The sequence below is a fragment of the Mesocricetus auratus genome, unplaced genomic scaffold, assembly GCF_017639785.1.
Source record: "Mesocricetus auratus isolate SY011 unplaced genomic scaffold, BCM_Maur_2.0 Super-Scaffold_4256, whole genome shotgun sequence".
Taxonomy (NCBI): domain Eukaryota; kingdom Metazoa; phylum Chordata; class Mammalia; order Rodentia; family Cricetidae; genus Mesocricetus; species Mesocricetus auratus.
In genome coordinates, this window is record NW_024429182.1 from 126,504,308 (window position 1) to 126,527,962 (window position 23,655).

At 42.7% G+C, this 23,655-nt stretch overlaps 1 long non-coding RNA gene across 1 annotated transcript in view; it reads left to right on the forward strand.

Moving 5' to 3' along the window:
* LOC106022296 overlaps window positions 1–23,373 on the forward strand; it is a 57,112-nt gene extending 33,739 nt beyond the window's left edge. The window contains exons 2-4 of the long non-coding RNA XR_001197315.3: window positions 14,511–14,661; window positions 20,262–20,392; window positions 21,417–23,373. This is a non-coding gene — a long non-coding RNA (uncharacterized LOC106022296). The remainder of the gene's footprint in view (window positions 1–14,510; window positions 14,662–20,261; window positions 20,393–21,416) is intronic.
* Window positions 23,374–23,655: the final 282 nt, after the last annotated feature.

Here is a 23,655-nt window from a genome sequence, read left to right on the forward strand (position 1 = left end):
GTTAGTTATGCAACCTTGGCCAGGTTTCATAATCATTTACCCTCAAATTACTGCTGTGTATTGTGAGAGCATTCCCTAGCTCATAAGATTCTAGCATGGTTAAATGAAATAAGGATGGGCTAGCCATCACCAGAGGCTCCAAACACCGTTCTTGCTTTACATAGGCCGCGTCTTGCTGATGTTATCACCATGTATCTGGAAATGCAGACTCAACTTGCGCTGACACAGAGAAATAAGGAGCTGGAACCTTGGTGGATTGTGCTCTTTCGTTTCTGCTCATCACACCTTTCCAACATGGGTGCCACAGGACAGATCACCTCAAGATGTTGCCTGCTTCACTTCCTCACCTTCTACTTGTATTTTACTTCATTCTGACCATTCACCACAAAGCCAAGTGTATACCCATGTACTTTCCTGATTATAGGGCCAAGACAACTGTGTTTATTCTATAAGACAAATAGAAATGCTGCAGCTTGTTAATGAAATTTAAACCCACGTAAAAACCCACGGAAGTGTATTGGAATCTTTCTTTACATACTAAACTCTCCACGGAAATTGTTTCTCTCATTTTTGCTTTGTTTTGAACTTTTCCTGATTCAGATTTTAATTTTACGAAGGGCAGATCAGCTGTTTCCACATAGCTCAAGTTTTGGTGCTTTTGTAATGCTTGCTTTGAATGTAATGGTCAAGGCATCGGTTTCATTGGACCAGACTCTGACCAGTAGAAGGTCTCATATAATAAAAACAGACAAAAAGGAAAAGCATGTTCCAAAGTGGCAAAGCCTGTTCTGGTGATCTTGGTTGTCTCTTCCATCTATGCAGGACCACTGATCAGTATGGAAGTAGAGCACAATGGAAAAGTGAGTCAGCTTCTAGACATGGGCAGCTTCCAGTCTACTGCAGATGCAGAAAAGACAACCAAAGGTGGTTGATGAAAGTAGGTGGCTGTTAGTGAATGCAGGGGAAAGGCCTGGTCCAGATTAGGGGAGTTATCCTTTAAGATGCTGATATTTAAGCAAAGGGATGACTCTCTCCAGTTCAGGGTTGGTGGGGAATGGAAAGAGGCAATTACCTCAAGTCAAAAGAGGATTCTAGAACAAATTCTGGGACTGACATTAACTGGGTCATGGAATAGAGTCTTCTCTGGCAAACCAGTCAGATAGGAGATGAAAAAAGTGGTTGGAGTTGGATTAAGAGGCAAATATACAGTGAAAACATCTGACTCCTTTGCTCAAATCCATAAAAGTTGGTGTTCCTTTCCTGTTCTTTTCTCTATTACAGCCAGGCTTTCTGGAGACTGAATACAAATAACAGTGATGAGGACTTATTATGTGTCAGGCATAGTGGCAGATGCTTTATAGTTATTTAAACTTACAATGATCCTATGACGTGAGAGGCATGGCTCTGCCCATGTTAAAGATGAATTGATGGATACTAGATGAGTCAAATGACTGCTGCCCTCCATCTCCACTCCCCAGGAAAACGATGCATGAAGACTTTAGTTTTGATCTTCAGCACATAAAAGCTGGGTGTGGTAGTGTAGGCCTGTAAATCCAGCATCTGGGAGGTGGGACAATTAGGTTTCAGGGTTTACTAACAAACTAGTAGAGCTGAAATGGTGGACTCCAAAGTCAAGGACAGAACCAAAATAAGGAGGAGTAATAACCAAGGAAGGCACCTAATACTGATTTCTGGCTTGTAGATATGCCTGCCAGAACAAGCTAATCAGCACACACAAGTACACACTACACCACACACACACACACACACACACACACACACTCAGACCACATACACACACCATACTCAGAAACACTCACACCACATCACACATATCCACAGACACTCACACTACACACAGGCACACACATTACACCACACACACACACCACTCACACACACACCACTCACACAATACACACACCACACACACAGACACACACACCATACTCAGAAACACTCACACCACATCGCACATATCCACAGACACTCACACCACACACAGACACATACACTACATCACACATACATACCCCCCCCACACACACATACACATTTATCAGTATCAATTTCTTTTTAGTGGAAATGATTGGGACAATGTTTAAATAAGGCTTACAAAACAGAATTTATGTATTTGGACTTTGAGACAGAGTCTGGTTTGTAGTCCTGGCTTATCTGGTACATGGCAATGTAGCACAGGCTGGCTTCAGACTTGAGGCAATCCTCCTGCCCCACCCTTCTGAGTGATGAGATGACAGGCACGTGCCATGTATCCAGAGGAAAAAATGTTCTTAATGTCTAAGTTCTAACGCTTACGCGTCCACACGGTTTGCTTTGAGGTGCTTTCAGACACCTATCTTCTCTTTGACTTTCTCTTTAGCATTCGTAATAAAACTGGACATTCCATTGTCCCTTGTAGTCAGTAACACTTCTTGGTCCTCAAAGAGCTGGCAACTTTGCCTTTTCAGAACTATCATGCTTTTAGATTTTATTCAAAGACTAGATTTTACCATGACTTATTCAGGAGTTTGTCTTATTGCATTGTAATTTTTAGAGCGGTTTCTCTTCTCAGTATACTGTATACAGTGTTTTATCCCAAATGGAAATGCAGACTTTGCTTGGGCCTCACACGCATTTGCTCTCTCAGAAAGTCATTGGGAACATGCCTAAGGCACACTACTGCTTCTCACCTGTCTGTAATAGTAGGCAGCCAAGAGCTGCAAGATGCATCCCATTTCCAAGAAAGGGAAAAGAGAGAGGGAGATAAACAGGTGGGAGAAGATAACAGCTTTTTTTAAAGGCAGTATCCAAACCTTGATAACTTTATCAAAGAGCTTTCTTACTGACATTCAACGTGACAACCTCAAAATTAACATTGCCTTACTAATAACATCTGTATTGCACTTTCAGCTTTTCAGTCAGACTCTATTCTCCCTCAGGAGAGAAATGTCATACATATTAACTGTTTTCATATTTGTCAGGTATACTTCAAGAACGCTGGCCAAAGAATCAGATTTGAGAAATGCAAATCAGGGCTTGGGATGAGGCTCAGCGGGAGAGGGCTTGTCTTGTATGCACAAGACCCCAGGCTCAATCCTGAACTCCAAAACTGCATGGCAAAACATGAAACACAGCAAAATATCACATCTTATCTGTATTACCAGAGGATGTTTATGCTACAAAAATGATTTTAGGAATATCATTAATTCCTAGAATTGATTTTTTGTACTCTTTGATTTTTTTTGTTTCTGTCAAATAATATTTGGAATCTCGGATCCAGTCATTTGGTCTTCATATCCTATGTCCACTGTTCTTCTAGGACTTGTAAGCAAGGATCAACAGTCTTTAATTATCCTGATCAAGTATGGGGTATATCCTTTTGCTGACCTACTTATAATCAACTGTGATCTCCTAGAGGCAAGCAAATTGATTGATTCTCTCCTCTCCAATTAGCCACAGGAGTGGATCATACATTATCCTGCTCTATCTGAAAAAAAAAAACAACTTAGTGATTGATTTTGCAGCTGCCCATGCCTGAAAATTCCTCAGCATGAATCCCAGCAGGTGAAGAGGTATTTCCTACATCTTGCTTTAAATTTCCTTAGCATTAGTGTCTCTGCATGGCCTGGTCTCTTATGGGACAATGGAATACGGATCTTTCAGTTTTATTGCCTAGTACAAATCTTTAATGCCTAAGTAAATCTCTTCTATTGTCTAGTCTGTACTTAGTCATGCTAACTTTTGAAAACTCCTGTCATGATCTTATCTCTGTGTCATTTATGTCCTTGCTCTGTTCTGAAACAAGCTATCCCTACACTACATTGTTTATAATCTATAAATTTAACTTATTGTTATTATCATGTATATGTGTGCATGATTTATATGCTTGGGTCAGGGGACAACTTTATGGAGTTAGTTGTTTTCTTCTATATTTATTTGGGTTCCGATGATTGAATTCAGGTCATTTTGCTTGCATAGCAAGCACCTTTACCCACTCAGCTATCTCCACGGTCCATCTCATGCAACATTTCTTAAGGGGAGGATGTGAAGTTCAAAGACAACAATTCAAGTGGACAAGTATTGTTTTCCACAGAATGCTGATGTGTTATGCTCTTTCTTGTTTTTATTCTTTTCATTGACAACAAAGGCAAACATCTCTTTACAAAAACAAGGAAATTCATTGAATGCAAAGGAAAATTTCTTTGAAAGTATTTTTTTTATATCTACTTTGTTCTCAGTCAGGTGTGGTGGCACACACCTTAAATCCCAGTGCTCCTGAGGTGGAGGCAAACAGACCCCTGAATTCTAGGCTACCCTGGACTACAGTATAAGTTCCAGACCAACCAGTACTACAAGGAGAAATCCTGTCTCCATAAATAAAACATAACAAAACTACGTCTATTTCATCCTCATGTGCAGTGTGATGTGACCCTTTATAGAATTACATACCTTAGAATTTGTATGTGTGTGATGTTGTGAACACAGAAGTTAACCATGTCAGGCAAGTACTATAGCGGTGAGCTGCATTTTCAGCATCTTCCAAGAAAGTGTATGGGAACTATGCCTAGGGATCTTGGGATTATCTTGGCTTTAATTTCTGCATTCCATGAGGAGAGTAATAAACCTTATTTTTTAATTAAATCGAATATTTTTCTATCTTATGAAATAGATGCCTCAGGCATTGCTACTAATGAATCTTCGTACAAATAAAACACATAGTCGTCCAAGACCACATTTTCTATGGGGCTTCTCCAAATTAGCATGTTCTGTCTCCTCCCTCAAATGATATAATTTCTACTATCTTTCTTTTATGAGTTTTACAATGTAAGTATCAAACGGACTCATTATTTACTAGATATAACTTTTGTAATATTTTAAACCTTAAATAAAAGTTGTTTGACAAAACTGATTTCACCACTTATTTGAGATGTATATGACAGAATACTGGTTCTTAATTGTTGTGGAGACAATTGGGCTTGGAATTATATCTGACTTTGTGGGGTCAGGGTGTAGAAAAACAATCAGCACACATGTTCTCATACAATAAACAAAAACAGAAATGTGGGTGTCCATTTATGCAGGGTTGATTTTTAGTTTTGTTAATTTGGAAGTTTCTGTGAAGAAAATGGGCAAGAAAGAGAAGAAAGACACTGTGTTTGGGGGACAGACAGCCTGGAAATGGCTCTATAGTGGCGCTTCCTCTTTTCCTCCTTCATTTACCTCCCTTCTCTCCTTCCCTCCATCCCTTTCACCTTCTCTTATACTTCCAGGAATGATGGCACAGTAGATACTGTATATGTATTGGGCTTGGCTGTGTCCGGGACACACGGACAAGGCAAAGATGCCTGAAGAGTAGGGCCAGGCAAACCAAAAGCAATTGTGCTTGGTGTTGACCTAGCAAAATGGGAGGAACAAAGGTTTCCCATGAGCAATAATGTAAGGGGTGTGTGGGATTGAGCAGGGCCAATAGGAGAAGAGAAAACAGCCAAAGGAATGCACACAGAGGAGCTGAAGGAAGTCAGGAGGTATGGAGGGCAGGGTTGAAGGTGGAGAGTTCTCCAACAAAGGGAACCAGTTTATGCTTCAAGGAAAGCCAGAGATAATGCCAGCACTCAGAAAGCCATGGAGAACTGAGGTGTTGCTCACTGAGAGTGGTAGAAAAATTGCCCCACTTGTATGAGGCTTGATCTCCAGCACAGGAAATGGGAAGACTTGGGACAAAGAGAGTGTACTTGTTCCTAAATGTAATGATCAGGGAGAGAGAAAAACATTTTAGAAAAATCTTTTTGAAGTAGCTTTGGAATAGAACCTCAAAGAGCATCTTTAAAATTCAAGAACTAAGCTGGGGGAGTGGTTCGTTGCTAGAGTTCTTCTGTGGTCTGCACAGAACCCTGAGTTCTGTCCCCAGGGCTGCAAAAGACTGGCTGACACAGCTCAATGTCAGCACTCGGGAGGTGAGGCTGAAGCTGAAGAGTTGAAGGTCGTCATCCCTTGCTACTTAATGAGTTTGAGGTAAGCTGGGACACTGGCTCCATAATTCCTTCATTTGTTCATTCATTCATTCATTCACTCATTCACTCATTCAGGATTACATGAAATATCTGCATCTGTCTACTTCCTCAACAAGGACCTAAAAACGTGGCAAGACAGTCAACGAAAGCTGGGGCTGCCTTGCATCCAGTAGAGGCAGCTGTGCCTGTGAACTAGCAGAGCCACCCACAGGAATTGCTCACTGAGGCACCTTCTCTTCAGCATCAACACTCATAACTTTGAGATACCACAGAAAACATTTCCCGGATACTCAATGCTTTTGTTTTTAGTACTGGGAGCTGAGCCCAGTGCCTTGTGTATGCTAGGCAAGAGTTCTGCCACAAAGATTATATCTTTAGTTCTTGGTCTTAAAGCTGTAGCACAGGCTGGTCTTGAAATGGCACTCCCTCTGGCCTCCACACCCAAGACTATAATCATGTGCATTTGATACCGTGCCTGGCTCAGGCACGTAGCACTTTTAATATCAGTTCTTGAAAGAAACTCCTTTCTTCCCTTGATGTTTTCTTTTTCCATGACCCCCCCTATTTTTGATGGTGGTGGTGGTGGTGAGGTACTCAAATACATACAAATAAAATGTTAGGCAATTTGAGAATTCCACACCCCACAAAGTCATTCTTTTGACAATAAAAGGGATTTAAAGATTGGGCTCATATTTCCTCTGCCCATCTTCCTATTGGCTCAGAATGTCAATTTCAAGGTCCTATTTTAGTGGTGGCACACACACACACACACACACACACACACACACACACACACACACACAGCAGAGCTGAAAACAATCATACAGCAACAGGTCTCCAGTAGGAAACTTCTATTGTAAAATGCCTCTTCAGGTTCAGGCCAAGATGTGCCTGGCAGAGGTCTGACTCATTGTCCACAAAGAATGTGGTGTGAGTCACACCCTCCTCCCAAAGCATTCTAGATCTTACAGGACCATGTCAACTACTCACCTTCACACTTTCATAGGTTTATCTGTTGATGGGATTATCCGCGTTGTTTCAACGTTGATGTATTTTTTTGGGGAGGGGACTTGGCCTAACAGAAGAATGGTTAAGAGAGGTATTGAAACACATATTGTCTTTTTCCAAATGTAAGAATATATTCTGTTAACCTGGTGTTAAAGCACTGGTCTGTAATCCTAACTCTCAGAAGGTAAGGACTGCAAATTCAAGGCCAGCCTGGAACATGTAGTGGGACCCTTTTGAGGGGGAGTGAAGAGACAGGTGGATTCCTGGAGTTTGTTGGCCAGATAGCCTAGTCAGCTCTAGGTTTAGTGAGGGACCCTGTCTCAAAAAATTGTGGATTCAAGATGACATCTGACACTGGCCCTCAACCATCACATGCATGTGGACGAGTATGTGCACCTACCCCATAAATATGTGCAAAGACATGCATATGCATTTTTAAAAATGGAAGGAAGGAATTAAAAAGAAAAAAGCCTATAGTCTAAAACTTGGTAGGGGAAATCAGTGTAAGATCCTGGGTTGCTATACAGATTTTCCAACCTTTTATTTTAATTTAACGTATTGATTTTTAGTGGTCTACAGCCACTCTACATCTTTATTAACTCAGAAATTCAAACCAAAGATTGGGAAACAGATGACTTGTGCCAAGTTTTGAAGTAGTCATAGCTCACTCAGTCACATCTATATGGTGGCAGATACATACTCTGGATGCGAAGTGAGAGGCCATTCCGTCATGCCCTCCTGTGTCACACATAAGCCCTGAACTTTTGGACTTCTTAGATACATTTTCAGAGAAGAATTTTGAAAAGCTTTAAACTCATGTTATTATTATTATTATTATACTTTTGCTGATTCTTTGTGGATGTCACATCGTGCATATGCATTCTGATCCTTCTTATCTTCCCATTGTTAGTATTCAGGCATCTGTACTGGCCTGTCCTTGGGCTTTTGACAGGATACACCTTCAGCTGCAGCCACTAAGAGCACCACCTGTGCACATTCACTATGTTCCCTTTTGAAAGGGCCCTGCCCACCTCCCATCCTCTCTCTTTCTTTCTCTCCCTCTCTCTGTTCTGCTCTCTCTCCTCCTGTACTTCTCTCCCCACCCACTGTTCCTCTCTCTTCTCTCCTGCTGCTCCTGTCTCCAGAGACCTGTCTCCCCCTCCCTTTTCCCCCTTTTATGATCCTTTTCTCTAATTAAAAACATCCTTCTGCTTGAATCCTTTCCCATGGCATCTTTCTCTCAAGTGCTGCCTTTCTTAAATGACAGCACCCATCTCCTCACATCTGGCCTCTGATCTTGTAACCCTCTCCCCCAAAAGAAAAACAAAAAAAAATAAAAACAAAACAAAAGAAAAAGGTAAAGAGACTCTTGCTGTGGAAGCTGTGGTTTGATCTGTTGAGTCACATAGTTTATCCTTTAGTCTGTTCATCTTTACTTGCAAGTGCTCATTGCCACAAGGCAGTGTTCATTGGTCTGGCTGGAGGCCTCCAGTTTCTGCTACACCACCAATAATGGGATTTCCCCGGTGGTTGGGGAGGGTTCCTCTTGGATATCCTATTTTTGTCCTGTTTCATGGAGATTGTGCTGTTTTAGATCTGGAGGTTCATCCCCTTCTCATACTCTTGACAGTTCATAGATTCAGTGGATGTTTCAGGGAGCCAACTCGTAGCTCTGGCTCTGGGCTGTGTGGTAGCTGGGTTGGTTATTATCCAGATTCCCCTCATCATCACCACTCAGGCAAGCTCTCCAGCACTGCCTCTGCTGGCCTAGTTCACCCAATGTAGCGTACAGCAAGGAGCAGGCCAGTTCTCCTGCACTGGGGTCCTCCCAACAGGGACCTCCATCCATCATCAGGACCAGCTCTTCTAAACTATGATGATAAATACTTCAGTGAGCCCACGCCGTCAGATAAAATGAAAATTCTTTTATGTTTTAAGAAGCCAATCTGGACTGGTGAGATGGTTCACTGGGTGAAGGTATGCGTCAAGCTTGGTGACTTGAGTTTGAACCCCAGAACTCATGAGGTAGGAGCATTGACACCATCAACTAGCCCTCTTTTGGTACCCAACAGGAGTACCAAAGCTCTCACTGCTCCTCTGCCCCCACCAGCGGATAGATGTAAAAAGAAGGAGCTAATATTCTATGCTGAGGGGGTGTTTTATTTGCAAGGGCAATGTACAGGACAGCCAGTTTAACTGGGCAACTGTGTTTGGGGCCTTTCCCTGTACAAGTCACGTGATTGTTTGGCAGCATAGTTGGTGCCATTAAAGGATGCATAAATACCTGGTTCCAGCATCCATGTCTGGAGTTTGCTCTTGAGTTTCCTGTCTCAAGATAAATGGATATTCTATAGTGGGACTAGTCAACTTAGAATAGTAACAAAGATCTCCCGTGACAAACAAGACTGAGAATTTACTATATTGAAGAGACTCTGCCAAGAACTGTATGTAATCAACGAAGCAGGCACGAAGCATGTACCTGTTAGACTTTCTATTTTAAATAAGGAAATTGTGGCTCAGAGGAACATCGATCACCTGGGCAGAACTCAAGTCAAGGGTCTGATTCTGGATTTCATGTTGAAGCTCATCAGACTGGATTAGACAGTATAAAAACATTTTAGAAGGGCTGGAGAGATGGCTCAGTGGTTAAGAGCACTGACTGCTCTTTCAGAGGACCTGGGTTCAATTCCCAGCACCCACATGGCAGCTCACAACTGTCTGTAATTCCAGTGCCAGAGGATCTGACACCCATGGCAAAGCACCAGTGCATACAAAATAAAAATTAATAAATTAAAAAAATATTTTAGAAAAACAGAGATGTTTCCCTTGGCCCTTGTGCATCCAAAGCAAATTCAGAACGTGACTCTTACTTATTTTTTCATTCTTTCTTTTGCTCTTCATTTCTTTTTTCTTTTTTATTTTTTCCAACCCTACTTTCTTTCTTCTTTTTTTCTAGGCTGCCATGGAACTCCCTATGTTGCTCAGGTTGACCTCAAAGTTGCAGGAATCCTCCTGCCTCAGACTCCTAAGTGTTGGGATTATAACCATATACTACCATGCCCAATCTTACAACACTCTACAATCTATACACCGGGAACTATCGTGGCCACACCAGTGGGGCAAGTAAGACAAACAAGAAAGACCCAGTTCATTTCAGTTTTCTGCTCTCTATTCACCTTCACGGAGGGCACGAACTAGACAGGTTTGAAACCTGGCTGTTGCTGTCCTTTTGGAAGTCATGTGTATCCTGCGGTTTAGCTCTCAGATTCGGTTTGTCTAGAAATCTGAGTCAGGATTCTGAGCTCTACTGACAGATTTTAGTCTTCTAGTTGCTTAAAAATGTTTTGATCTAAATATGGCCTTAGTCTTGTATAGTAATGTGGGGAAGCAGACCCTCGCTGTGAGTGCTGCCTGGCAGCCTTTCGCCCCTCCCAGGCTATTGGGTTTCATTGTTTATTCTTGGTTAAAAACATTCCATATGTTGGGACTTAATGACACCTAAACCCTGCTCAGGCAGCTAAATTAAGAAGACTAGTTATTCGAGATCATGATGGCAAATCAACTAGTACACACTGGAACAGCTCCGTTCCCACTGGAGCATTAACACTGCAGAGAGAGCCATGGATTATTAATTAGGAACGCACAGGAGAGGATTTGCCTTTCGTTTGTTAATATCCAATACAAATCTAATCCCAAGAAGCTATAGTTACTGTGTATTTATTTCTCTCTGTTAGCATCTTTTGCTATATCATCATGTAAGAACTGCTCGAGGAAACTTAAAAAAAAATTACCACATGGATTGCTTAACATGGCTCCCTCCCACCTCCCTACAGAGGTGTCTGAGGAGAGAAAAGGCAGCAGAGTTACTCAGGCCCTGAGGGCGAGGAGTCTGCTCACGTGTGGGAATGCCAGTCAGCCTGGGTGCTGGCAGAGCAGGTTTTGGCAGGCCACCAGAGAGAGGGTATTTCGTAACTGAGGCCTTGCCCCAGAGGATTCTGAGCCAAGAGACTACAAGTAAGGAGCAGGGCTGCGAATCCAAGAAGGAAGTTTATTTCATGGACCGAAACCTCGAAGGAGGAAACAATTTCACTTGACTTCCATTCCCAGTTGTGGTTTCCTTTTAATTTTTTTTACCTGCCTGGGTACTTCGATTTTGCTCATCAGACTTGGTCAGCACATTTAATTATTCTATGTTTGGTGTGTCTGAGTGCATTGCCATACATATTCATGCCTAAGGGATGTGTTGGTTATTTAGTGGGGGAAGGTTACTAGGTAATAAGAAACTAAAATGACTAACATTTATTGAGCACTTACTTATACCAAGTGTTTTGCTAAGATCTCTATGGGACTTCCTAAGTAATCCTTGGAATCCTGGTATTTGGGTGCTATTATAGAGCCTAATTAGACCTGAGAAAACCTAATGTGGAAAGGTTTATAATTCTCCAGAGGTCACAGAGTAAGTAGGTCTCAAACTTAAAGGAGAATCTCTGTGGCCAATCAAGTCACTCTTTTATGTGATCCTGTGTTCCTCCAAATGCAGGCAGCTCTTGCCTCAGTATAATCATGGTGCATGTGTCAGTGTGTGGCGTTCCTATCAGCAGGATCTGGTTCTTGGCCTTTTAGATATGCCTGCTATTTTACTGTGTCTCTTTAATACACCCAAAGGGGCACCATATCAGAAGGCAATCTGACAATCTAACAGTTAAGTGAACGCACTAGGAACATTTGATCCAGCAGTCACATTCTTGTCATTTCCGGTGACAACTTGAAAACTTATGCTTCCACGAAAACTTTGTGCTCAAATGGTTTACAGCAGTTGTCATGGTTTATGTTTGACATGACGCCCACAGGCTCATGTTGCAAATGCTTGTTTCCCAGCTAGTGGTGCCATCTGGGTTGGGGGAATGGGACCCTTAAGAGACGGGTCTACCTGTGGAAGTAGGTCACTAAGGGATGGACTTTGAAAGTTTCACCCACCTGCAGCTCCCAAATCCCTGCTTCCTGGCCCACTGAGATGGGAACAGCCTCCAGCACAAGATCTCAAAGCTTGGACTGAACTGTGGAAGCTTCCCTTCTTCACCACAATGGACTGAATGCTCTGAAACCCTAAACCAGAATGAATCCTGCCTCCAAATAGTTTCTGTCACATATTTTGCCCCAGTGACAAGATAAGTAGCTATACCTTAATGCTTTTCTTAATTGCCAAAACATAGTTGCAGGTTATATGCATAAAATGTGTTTATGCAGGTGAGTGGACAAACTGTGTCAATCCAGACAAAGGGAAATTCATCCATAGAAAGAAATGAACCATCAAGGCATGAGTAGACACTGAGTAAATTAAAGGCATGATGCCAAGTGAAAGAAGCTGACCAGAAAAGGCTGCATAGTGTACAACTCCCACATAAAAAGACAGCAACTATAGGGACAGGAAAACATCAGCTATTTCCATGCCTTGGGGGAAAGACAGGTAAACAGGAGATGGAACTACTCTGTATGTTGCCGTAATGGCACATACATGTCATTGCAGCTTTGTGAAAGCCTATAGATCATACCACAACAACAGAAAATCAAAATGTAAGTATGAGTATGGAAATTTCTCAGTCGGGGTAATGGTGCATGCTTTTAATCCCAGCACTTGGGAGGTAGAGGCAGGAGAGTCTCTGTGAGTTTGAAACCAGCCTGATCTACAAAGCAAATTCCAGGACAGCCAGAGCTACACAGAGAAACCCTGTCTCAATTTTTTTCTCAACAACAATATATAATGCCACGGAAGATATTTGAAATATAATTTATAGCACTTTAGGACTTTGGATTCAGATAATTTATAAATTGTTGGTAGACAGTACACATCGCTTATGTGTGGAAATGAACTTAAATGGAAAAGGACTTACAATTACACTGAATTATGACAATGTATATTTTGCTATAACCAGTTTGCAATAATACTTAAATTTTGTGACACACACACCGTCATGATGTTGCCATTATAAAAAATGTGTTATACCAAAACAAAATATACATATTAAGAGAAACTGGCAGAGGATATATGTGACCTCTGTATACTTGCTATTCACACTTTCTATCTACCTAAGACTGCACGTGCACACACACACACACACACACACACACACACACACACACACACACACTCTGGGATGCAGCTTAAGGGCCCAAGGTCTCAAAAATGCTAAACATACGCATTCAGTTTCAATTAAGTTTTTGAAACAAAGCATTGGTAAACACGGGGTGGGGAGGGGTGAGGAGGGGTGAGGAGGAAGGACCAGCAGAATGTTGTCCTCTCCTTTCTACCTTTCCAATGTTTCTACTGCTGTTTCAAAACCAATTAATCTCGAAAAGTAAGGATCTCTATTACATATTCATAGTACACTAAAAATATTAAAGCCATGTGGCTGGGGGGTGTGGTTCAGTGGTAGGATACATGCTTAGCATGTGTAAGGTCTGGAGTTCAGTATCCAGAACCCAAACAAAACAAATCAAACCACTACAAAAGGAAGAACCCCAACGTAGGGGATGACCCTGAGGCCATACTCTCATGTGGGACCTATTTTTAATGGTGAACTCTTGGTGTCCTGTGTTCCTGTTACATTAGGAACACCTTGCTCAGGAATGGCCCACTTCGTTAGGAAGTGGTGGGTGTGCTCACATAGATGCATTCCCCCCCCATCTCCGTGCTATCTCCCCCTACCCTTTACGGTTCCCTTTGTTCCTCACTCTGAAGTGCTAGCCCTGGTCGTCTAGTTTGCATTTAGAGGTCACTGAGTTGAGACAGTGCTTGAGGAAAGGAGCAGAAATGAAGGACACATCATCTCAAGAAGCAGGGGAGAGGGGAAAGCACAAAGCGAGAAGGAAAAGAGGAGGGGCAGAGGATGAGAACAATTGTGGTGGACCAGGAAGGAAGGTGGGACAGCTTCAGGTGAAAACCTGCGTCTCGGTGAATGGCTCCTGTAAAACAAAGGTTGTCATCAGATTTTCCAGCAAAGGACAGAGCTGGAAGTTTGCCTGATCTTCTCCTTGTCAACCTTGGAAGGGGCACTACACAAAGAGACCAGCTCATATCTGCCACCATGTTCTGCATTCCTTCTACCAGGTCTGGTAGACACATTAATCATTCAGGGTGTCCATCTGTGTTCCTGTCATCTGGGCTGCTCCCTATGGTCAGAAAAGCAGCTGACAGGCAAATGCCAGGCACTTGGCTGTTTGGGTCGTGAGTGGTGCCTGGAAAGAGGAGTTCCTTCTCTTTGCGCACATTTTAACGTTCCCTGAATTCAATTTACTCTCACAGAATGTGACACTTACACTTGGAGAGGATAGAGCATAGTCAATTCCATTTGGCTTTCTTGTCCGAACTAATAGAGAAGAGATTTTGAATACTCCTGGGCAATATTAACAGGCACACACATACACACAAACTTGATTCAATTAGTAGTTATCTGAACAATTTGGTTAATGGATGTTTGGTTTTAAACACAGAACTGCAGAGTCAGCATGACCTGGACCCCAGCACCTCTCAGCTTCATAATACGCAGCCACCACACCTTCAACACAAGAGTGTTTGAAGGCACAAATCCCAACCATTGCAGAGTACAACTGTGAACTTTGATATATGAAGACGTTTGCTAAGGTATGGAACATTATCATCAATGTGAAATTTTGTTTAGGATATACGGAAACTTCCCAGACAGTTTCCCACAAAATTGAATTATTGGTTCAATGTGAAGTTCTCAAAGAAGCAGCAGTGCTGGGATCCTTCTAGATGATGTAAACTTTTTGCAGGGCCTGGAGGCTTCTGGCTTCAGCATTCTTTCGGTGTCTGAGACTGTAAATGATGCCACAGATTATCTTTAAAAAAACCTAGAAAGCTTTGGTCCTATTTCTAGAAGTGAATCATCGATATCAGAGAGTAAAATAATATATTCCAATTCTCCTTCAGATTGTAAGACAGATCGTTGGGCCAGCCTAGCATGTGTATGTGTTCATGGTGCATGTGTGTGCTATGTGCAAGTGTCATGTGAAGACTAAAGGAAGTTTTGGGTGTTCTGTTCAATTACTCCACTCCTATTCTTTTGACGTAGGGTCTCTCACTGAATCTGGAGCTAGGCCAGCAAGTTCCAGTGTCCTCACCATGCTGGACAATTTATACACTTCACCTAAGTTCTTTGTTTTCATAAATAAGTTGGGAATCAGTGCTTCCATTTCATAGAGGAAGATAATGACATTTCGGGAGTTCCCACCTTCCTTGTTTTTGTTGTAACTGTCACGAGCAGCAGCAATAAGTACACTTGCCTCTGAGAAATTGCTCTGCTTTTGGAAAACATGACTTCAAGAATCCTTGAATAAATGTATAAATTAAAAACCACCAACACTTTTATGGTAGAGAGTTAAAATGTGTACTCAAGGCTATAGAGAAGTTCTTATGAAGTATAAGAGTAAGTTTTATCATGCCTTTGGATAAAGGAGAAGAACTATATTACACTTGTGACTGGCAGAGTAATGGTCTTAAATTTTTTTTCATATTTTTTATTTAACTTTTTACACATGTCACTCTCAGTTTCCTCTCCATCCCCTCCTCCCCCACCCCCAATCCACCCAACCCCTCACCCCTACTCCATCCCCCTTCTGCTCCTCAGGGAGGGCAAGTTCATCCATGAGGGATTTTCAGAGTCTGTCACATCATCCCGGGAAGGGCCTAGGTCTTAAATTTTGAACATCTATTCTTTTGTTTTCAGATATAAGGTCTCACCGTGTAGCTCTGGCTGGACCAGGAGCTCACTATTTAGGCCAGGCTGACTTTGAACTTAGAGAGAGTCACCTGCCTATTCTTCCCAAGTGCTGGGATTAAAAGTGTGTGCTACAGTGCCCAGCTAGACATTTTTAATAACTATAGATCGCTACTAGCAAGAGGGTTCAGTGGATTAAGGGACTGCTGACCAAGCTTAACAAGCTGTTTGATCCCTGGAAACATACATGATGTAAAGAGAAAACCAACTGCCATAGGTTCTTCTCTGATCTACACATGCTTATTGTGACTGTGCACGTGTGTGCACACACTCACACAAATAAATAAATGTAATAAAATGCTATAAGCATTTAGAAAATAATGTTCACAATTATGTGCATATATTTTCAGTGTCAAAGCATGGCACTTCAGTTCCTGAGTCAATAAAAGGTGTTTGTAATGTTGTTAACAATACTTTTCAAGTTAAAACAGCCTTAATTCGGGCTGGAGAGATGGCTCAGAGGTTAAGCGCACTGACTGCTCTTCCAGAGGACCTGAGTTCAATTCCCAGCAACCACATGGTGGCTCACAACCATCTGTAATGAGATATGGCGCCCTCTTCTGGCATGCAGATATGAATGCAGGCAGAATACTGTATACATAATAAATAAATAAATCTTTAAAAAAACATCCTTAATTTATGTGATAGGAGAAGTTTGATAATAAGAGTATACCAGGGAGCTGCAGAGATTGCTTAGCAGCTAGCTCTTGCAGAGGGCCTGAGTTGGGTTTTCAGTACCCATATGGCAGCTCATAACCATCTGTGCTCTAGTTCCAGGGGATGTGATGGCCTCTTCTGGTCTCTGGGGGCTCCTACACACATGCAGTGCATATACTTTACACTGAGGCAACCAAACAAACAAACAGTTTTAAAAGGATACCGGATTAACTGGGTGTGGGTTGTACATACCTGTAATCTTAGTACTCAGCTGGCAGAGGGAGGAAGACCAGGAGTTCGAGGCCAGATTCATCTGCACAATGAGTCTGAAATGAGCCAGGGCTACATGAGACCCTATCGTAAACAAGAGAGCAAAACAAAACAAAAACAAAAATGAATGATAACAAGACATTGGATCCTGAGGTACTATAGTGTTGTTTTCCTTATGCACAACCACCATCCTACATAGTGGGTTAACTCCAGAAGCAAAATTCAGCACAGATAACTGGATTGTAAGAGTTATGAGTACAAATGATAGAGGGCGTGGATACTTCCACAAATCCGGAAGTTACCCTTAGGTAATATAGGATAACGTATGATGATATCTATCCACTAGTAACAAAGGGAATCTTCTTATTTGAATTCAGTATTCCCAGGTGTGGCCCTCAATGCCATCCATGGTTTCACACTCAATATTTAAGCCCATCCAGTTCACTTAAGGGATTAAAAATAAGGACATTTTTCTTTGATGAAGAAAGGACGTGTGGAAATGTGGCTTATTTAACAAAGTCTGCACAAATGTTTGGTTTCATTAATTTCATTTGTTGAGATTGATATGAACATCCTATGGAAGGTGAAATGACTTTCATCTGTGCATTTAGACACAATGAGCTTCAGGACAAGTGCCTTTGCACATGGCGCCACTTGGAAGCAAAGGGCTGTAGCCCCTGTATGCTTCATGGGCTGGTATCAATCTTTATGCCCCAGCACTCCACATCTCCTCCCTACCTACCGCCCATACTCACATATGCACTGTCATCATGGGAGAGATGGAAGTTTATTCTGCATAAACAATTTGTCCGTTGGCCGCTCTCTGAGTCTGCCAACCAGGTTGCCAATTCCAATGTCGACACCTGTCCATTTGGAACAGGAATGAAAACAGCCACTCATTTCCTAGAAACCATCAAACACCCTGTCTGTGAATAACAGCTCTCCCTTAACTGCAATATGGGCAAGACATGAATGGGTCACGCAGACAGATAATTGCTGATCAAATCCTCCAAGTCTCTCAACGTCCTTGAAATTGAAACTTTCATATCCCTTTCAGTACAGTGCAGTTTGGGGAGAGTCACCATTTTAGGACTGTGTTGTAAGGAGACTGAAACTTCATCTTTGTTATGGAATTGAGTTTCATTATCAAGATTTGCAAATGAGAGGATAAAGTCAATGGGAACTTTTGGGTAGCTTTCAAAAATCACACTCTCCTTGTGGAGATAGCAATACAGATTATGTCCAACCACATTACAGTTGGATTCTGGGAAATATGCATACTTTCACATAGGATCAAGGATATCTCTACCCTGTATATGTGCATGTGCTCACATATGTGTGTGCACGTGTGTGTGCTGGAGGTCTCTTTGGCACTTGCCTTGGTGCTTTGTTCTTTGCCTAAGGGAACACTGTCCTTGTCTTTGTAATAGGACATCCTCATGAATCTTGCGTGGCAAATATTTTAGCCACTGTTGCCAATGACTTGCAGGTGACATGTTACCACTGAAGTGAACTTTCAGAGCAGCCTGGGCCTTGCCTTTGGGAGCTCCTGCCTGGCAGAGACTGGGGACTAATGTGGGTTTAATGTTGTTATGAGCCAGGCAGCTGAGCCGGGTAACAATACGAGTCTGTTGGACATGTCTTCTGGGTTGTCACGTTCAATTTGCACATGACCTCCCGGCCAAAAAATGGGAAAGAAGTGGTAGAATGTGGGACTGAAAGCTCATATTATTGCTTTGACAGCTTCACTCATCTAGAAGTAATGCAAAATGCAATTTATATTTATACACTCTGACCTCCTGCGCAGAGAGGGAAAGTATCTAATGATGGGCCGAGGTAGTGGAGGAAGAAACAGATCTCAGTACAGCTGGAATTTGTCTACGTTTCTGCTCTTCAACCATTCAATTACAGTCAAAAGACAAATGAAGCAGGGACAGTGTGCTGGTGAGGTAGTGACACAATTATTTTATAGTGACTGGCTTCTGGCTTTGAGTCTTGGCAAAGGAGGCTACAACACGCCTTATTTCACTGGAGACAGATAATCTGCTTGCTCCCAGCGGACAAAGGCCCTCTGCTTGTAGGTGCGTCATTATGCCCATCAGAGAGGAGAGAAGACACTAGCCAGTCAGTGACACTCTGGGTATGCATTTGGAAGTTCTTGAGAGAGGCTGACACTTTAATCCTATTAACCAAGATAAATCAAGTCAGGCCTGGTGGTAACTGGGGCATTATTCACTTTTGAGTGGAAATAGGCATAAGGCAGAGAGCATCATTTTCTTTTGTGCATCAGGAAATTTACTGGCTTTTCTGTGTCCCTAGATAGCTTCATTTTGAATAGAATCCCCCAGCTAACTGGGAGAATGAGGGTATCATTGTCCAAATCTTCAGATACAACCTGAGTGTCTCAACCAGGGCTTTAAATGAAGAGTGGTTTCTGTAAAAGTTGGCCTCCTGGGGCTGGGGAGAGAATTCTGGCTTTCTCGAAGGATGGAAAGGGACAGAAGCGGTCACCTTCACTAAGCTGGTGGTGCTGGCAGAAGAACATGAAACCACCGCGTTTGGTCTGCATCAGGAGCCTCTCTAGAGACCACAGATCATACTTGAGAAAGAAACACAGCATTGGGGACTGTGGCTGACAAGGCAGCAGAGAGCTGTAATGTGTTCCCCATGTTGCTTTTGTTCTTTAGGGGACTAAAAAGCGCCTCCACATCCTGCTTAAATTCCCATAGATAGCACACTTTCCTCTACTGTATCTACCCATTGCCACTAAACTGATGACTTGGTAACTTCTGATGTAAAATGCTCAAATGTTATTTTTTTTTCTTTAAGCTGAGCACAATGGACTCTCTGTGGAGGGATATTATGCAACTCCTACATTGTACAATATCGCATGCCTCCCACATTATACAATATTGTATAACTCCCATCTGCAGAATTCAGCTGGCCAGTTTCTCAGGCTTCTTGGATTTTGACACTGTTGATTTCAAGTTCTTAGTAACTTCCTAGAATTAGAAGAAGGTAGTGTGTTTGTGTGTGTGTGTGTGTGTGTATGTGTGTGTGTGTGTGTGTGTGTATGATGTGCATAAAGTTAGAAAGGTACAGGGGAATCAGATGTGCATGTTGGGGACAGTGTTCATGGCCTTGTAGATGTCCAAGAGAGGTGTACTGATGTGCATCTATGTACACTGTATGTGAGAAGTACCACTTATGTTCACTGTAAGTAAGAAGGAATAAGGACTGGTCAGGAAGCAGGAGGATGGGCTGTTTTCCTGCATGGGAACAGTCTCATACTCCCCTCCCTTTGGGAACTCCAAAAAGGAGTTCTAGGACTGAAGTGAGGATCTAGAAGTGGGGAAGAGACCCAAGGCGACACCAGTGATGTGCTCTACACGTGTGGCCAGCATCTCCTTTGTCCCGAAGGTAAAATAATAAGGCAGTTTCAGAAACTCTCATTTACCTCCCCTTTCCCTGTCTGGGCTGTCCTCACTGACCTGAGCTCCCAATTCTCCTCCTCCAGCAGGTGATATCACAAGGACTCCCTAAACTCACCGAGTGTTGAAGATTCATGCACAATGTCTGGGAGACTCTGACACCCACCCACATCCTTACTTAGAGTATTCTAGAGTGACTTCTGAAGGGACTGGCCAGGTAAGAAGTGGGTTGGTTTCCTAAACACACAAAGTATCTTGTGGTACACACTGCCTGACTGGGGATGCAAACTCACTAGCTGAGTGAGATTTAGACCACCTGCTCACATTATCTTTTCAGGCACCCTGTGGGCAAGAAGCCATGCCTAAGTCTTCCTATTTTGTCCCCAGGGTTGTGGAAATAATGTTAGGTCAGTTTGGCTAACTGAGGAAGCAGATGCTAACTAACCCAGGTGAAAGCTCCTGGTATGTTGACCCAGGGGTCATTTTAACATCTTTCCCTGTGTCCCTGCCCACACTGTGTTTCTCTTCCTCAAGCCCACTCGGCCCAAAGAGTAAAAATAATGTTCTTTAGTTGAGGACTGCTTCTCAAAAGAGTGTAGTATGCAGCATCACAGGTCCAGAACTTTCTGAAAAGAACTCCTCTGTCAGGGCAGGGCACAGGCCAGGCACAAGATCTCCACTCTGGGGTGCCTAGGGATGCCATCCCCCAGCCACCTGAGGCCTCCTAGGGTGCTGGGTCTGCGGAGCAGCTAGTTCTCTGGAGCCGGCCCTGCAGGAGTTAAAGCCCCAGACAGACAAAAGCGAGGCCGCTGAGGCTCCTTTTCTCGGCTGTCAGCTGCAAATAGAACCGCTGCCCTCTGGACTTTAACTCCCGACAGAAAGGGCATTTTATTACAGGCTATGACAAGTTGCAGGGAGACCGCGGAGAACTCAATAAGAAGGAGCTGGCGAGTGGAATCAAAAACCCTCGGAATGTTTGGAAGACTGAGCGAAGATGGCCCCAAATGATAGGTGTGAGCAGGACTCAGGTCGCGGCTGCGGGCTGGGCGGGGTGGGAGCAGCGCAGCGACATTGCCCGCTGCTGAGGAACAGGACACATCCCCAGCCTTTCCCAGTCCTGCAACCGATGCGCAGAGCCTGTGGCCTGTCCGGGCACCATTTCAGTAGAGGCGGTTGCAGCTGATTGCTCCAGAAAAAGTTGGCTCCCCAAATTTGCAACTTTGTGTGTTTTTCATTCGCAGGCGGGAAATGGACGCTGTGCTCTTCTGAGCTGGTTTCTTCCTGATCCTCTGCGAGAAGCTGTCTTCCTACCATCAGCCTTTTGCAAACTTCTACTAGACTTTTTTTTTTCCTCCGTTCCCCTCTTCTTACGAAGTTAGCAGAGGAGGGGAAAAAAATGATACCGAGGAAGAGACATATTTTCTGTCAGTTTTTAATTTTTATTTTTTCTGGGTTTGCTTAGTACGGTGGCTTCAGTCACGCACAGGGTCTTTCGAGGAACTGATTTCTCAGAGAGGGGAGCTCTGTACGTGCTTTTAATCACCTATCTCCAATGAAAGAAATCACAAGTGTTGCTGTCCAGACCTGAAGAACTTGCTCTGCCCTAAAGCGGTGGAATGAGAGACCCGCCACCAGAACATTAGGCACCCCATCTGGATGTGGACCTAGTAGGATTCGGGTGGCCTTGAGGATGCCAGCTCAGCTGGAGAGTGCTGCAGAAGGATCAAGGGACTTCTGAGGAACCCTGTAATACAAAAAGTGAAATACGTTTATCCCAATTCTATTCTCAGAATCCCTGCCAAGAAAGGCAAAGTTGGTAGATGTCAAAGTTATCAGTGTCCACCTCCCCCCAGCTCATTTGCACGAAGGGTGTAGCTTCCCCAAGTCCCAGATCAGAAAAAAATTTAGAGCGATTCTCAGGGCACTGTGCAAACCGTTGAAAAGAAACTGCAGCTACCCTTCCCCTTCCTTTTCAAAAATCTATGCAAGTAAAAAGTGAGCAATCTTATCTAATTCCACAATCGAGGCAGAGAGAGTAGATGCATCGGAAATTCATAGCTTATGAGCGCAAAATTTCCCGATTCTTGTAAAAACAGGAATCTTGGTAAAAAACAAAAAACAAAACAAAAAAACAAAACAAAAACAAAAGGTAGCTGAAGTTTTTGGTTCTTGTTTAGTTGGAGAAATTTGGGTCCTTGTTTCGTCAGAAAAAGGATCCAAAGTGTTTAAAAGCTTGTGGTTTCAAAGAAACCAGATCTTGGACACATTTTGCGTAGTTTCATCCCCCTGTGTAACAAAACAGTGCCTTCTAATTTTGTTTTCTCAACCCCACCCAACTTTTATGTTTTTTTCTTTTCATAACTTAGCTTTTTTCCCCCTTCTGTCGAAGTGTTTCTGATCTTGATTAAATTTTAATTACCCATTCTCTGCCTGAAACTCGATTGCATTCCCCTAACCACTTCCATCAGAATACAAACAGATCCATACTTCCAGTGTCTGACCACGGCAAAGAAAGTTCACGTGGTTAGAACTGAGTCTAAAGCAAATGCCCTGTGTACTGAATAACAGCTGCAAAAAAATAGATATTAAAATTAAATAGCCACAAAACTAAGAGGATGGGGAAAACACACCACAAAACAGGATTTTTTAAACTAACAAAGAAGTTGTAAGATGAATGTAATGGGTGCTGTTTCTTCTTCTGGCGTGACATATGACTAGCAATAGCTGGACCATGAAGAGAAAACTCTATTTCTCTTCTCCTATGTTATTTTGCCAGAAATCTTTCAGAACTAAACGAATACAAAGTTCTTCAAAAGGCTATCTGCTAACTACTGCCAGGTAAAGAGTTCTAAAAGGGTGTGGCTCTTCTCACTACATATGCAACACATGAAATAATTCTAGAACCCTTGTCAAAGAAGTTTCCTTCAATATTTTGGTTTGGAAATGGCTGGGAGAGGGACACTGTAAACGAAATTATTTCCTTGGTATGGTCTGTGCAAATGTGTGTCCTTATATATCTGAGAGGATAATGGGGCTGGAGAGCAAAGCGAGCCAGGCTGGGGGTTATACTCCCTGACCCTTGGAGCATCTGGGAAAAGTAAAGGCGCAACTCAATCTTCTTATTTCTTTTCTTGTCTCCTTCTATATGAAATCTTGTTTCAATTTATATTCCAGAATAAAACTCCGGTGTGCTTTAAATTTCCTTGATTTTTTTCATCATCTCCTCTCCGTCTATGCACCACTTCATTCTCTCTTTCCTGGAAAGGGCAAATTGTTGGAAGAAAAAGGTATACATCTCAAATTTCCACCAGATCTTTCTGGCAAGTAAAGAAATGGGGGTATGCCCCTGGGGGTGGACACTCTCACCATGAAGACAGGTCACTTACAGAGAGTCAAAGTAGGAACCATCTTTGTAAGTGAATTGGTTCTGGCTAAGGTGGTCTTACTATGGGAAGAATTTGAGCAGAAATAGAGAAATAG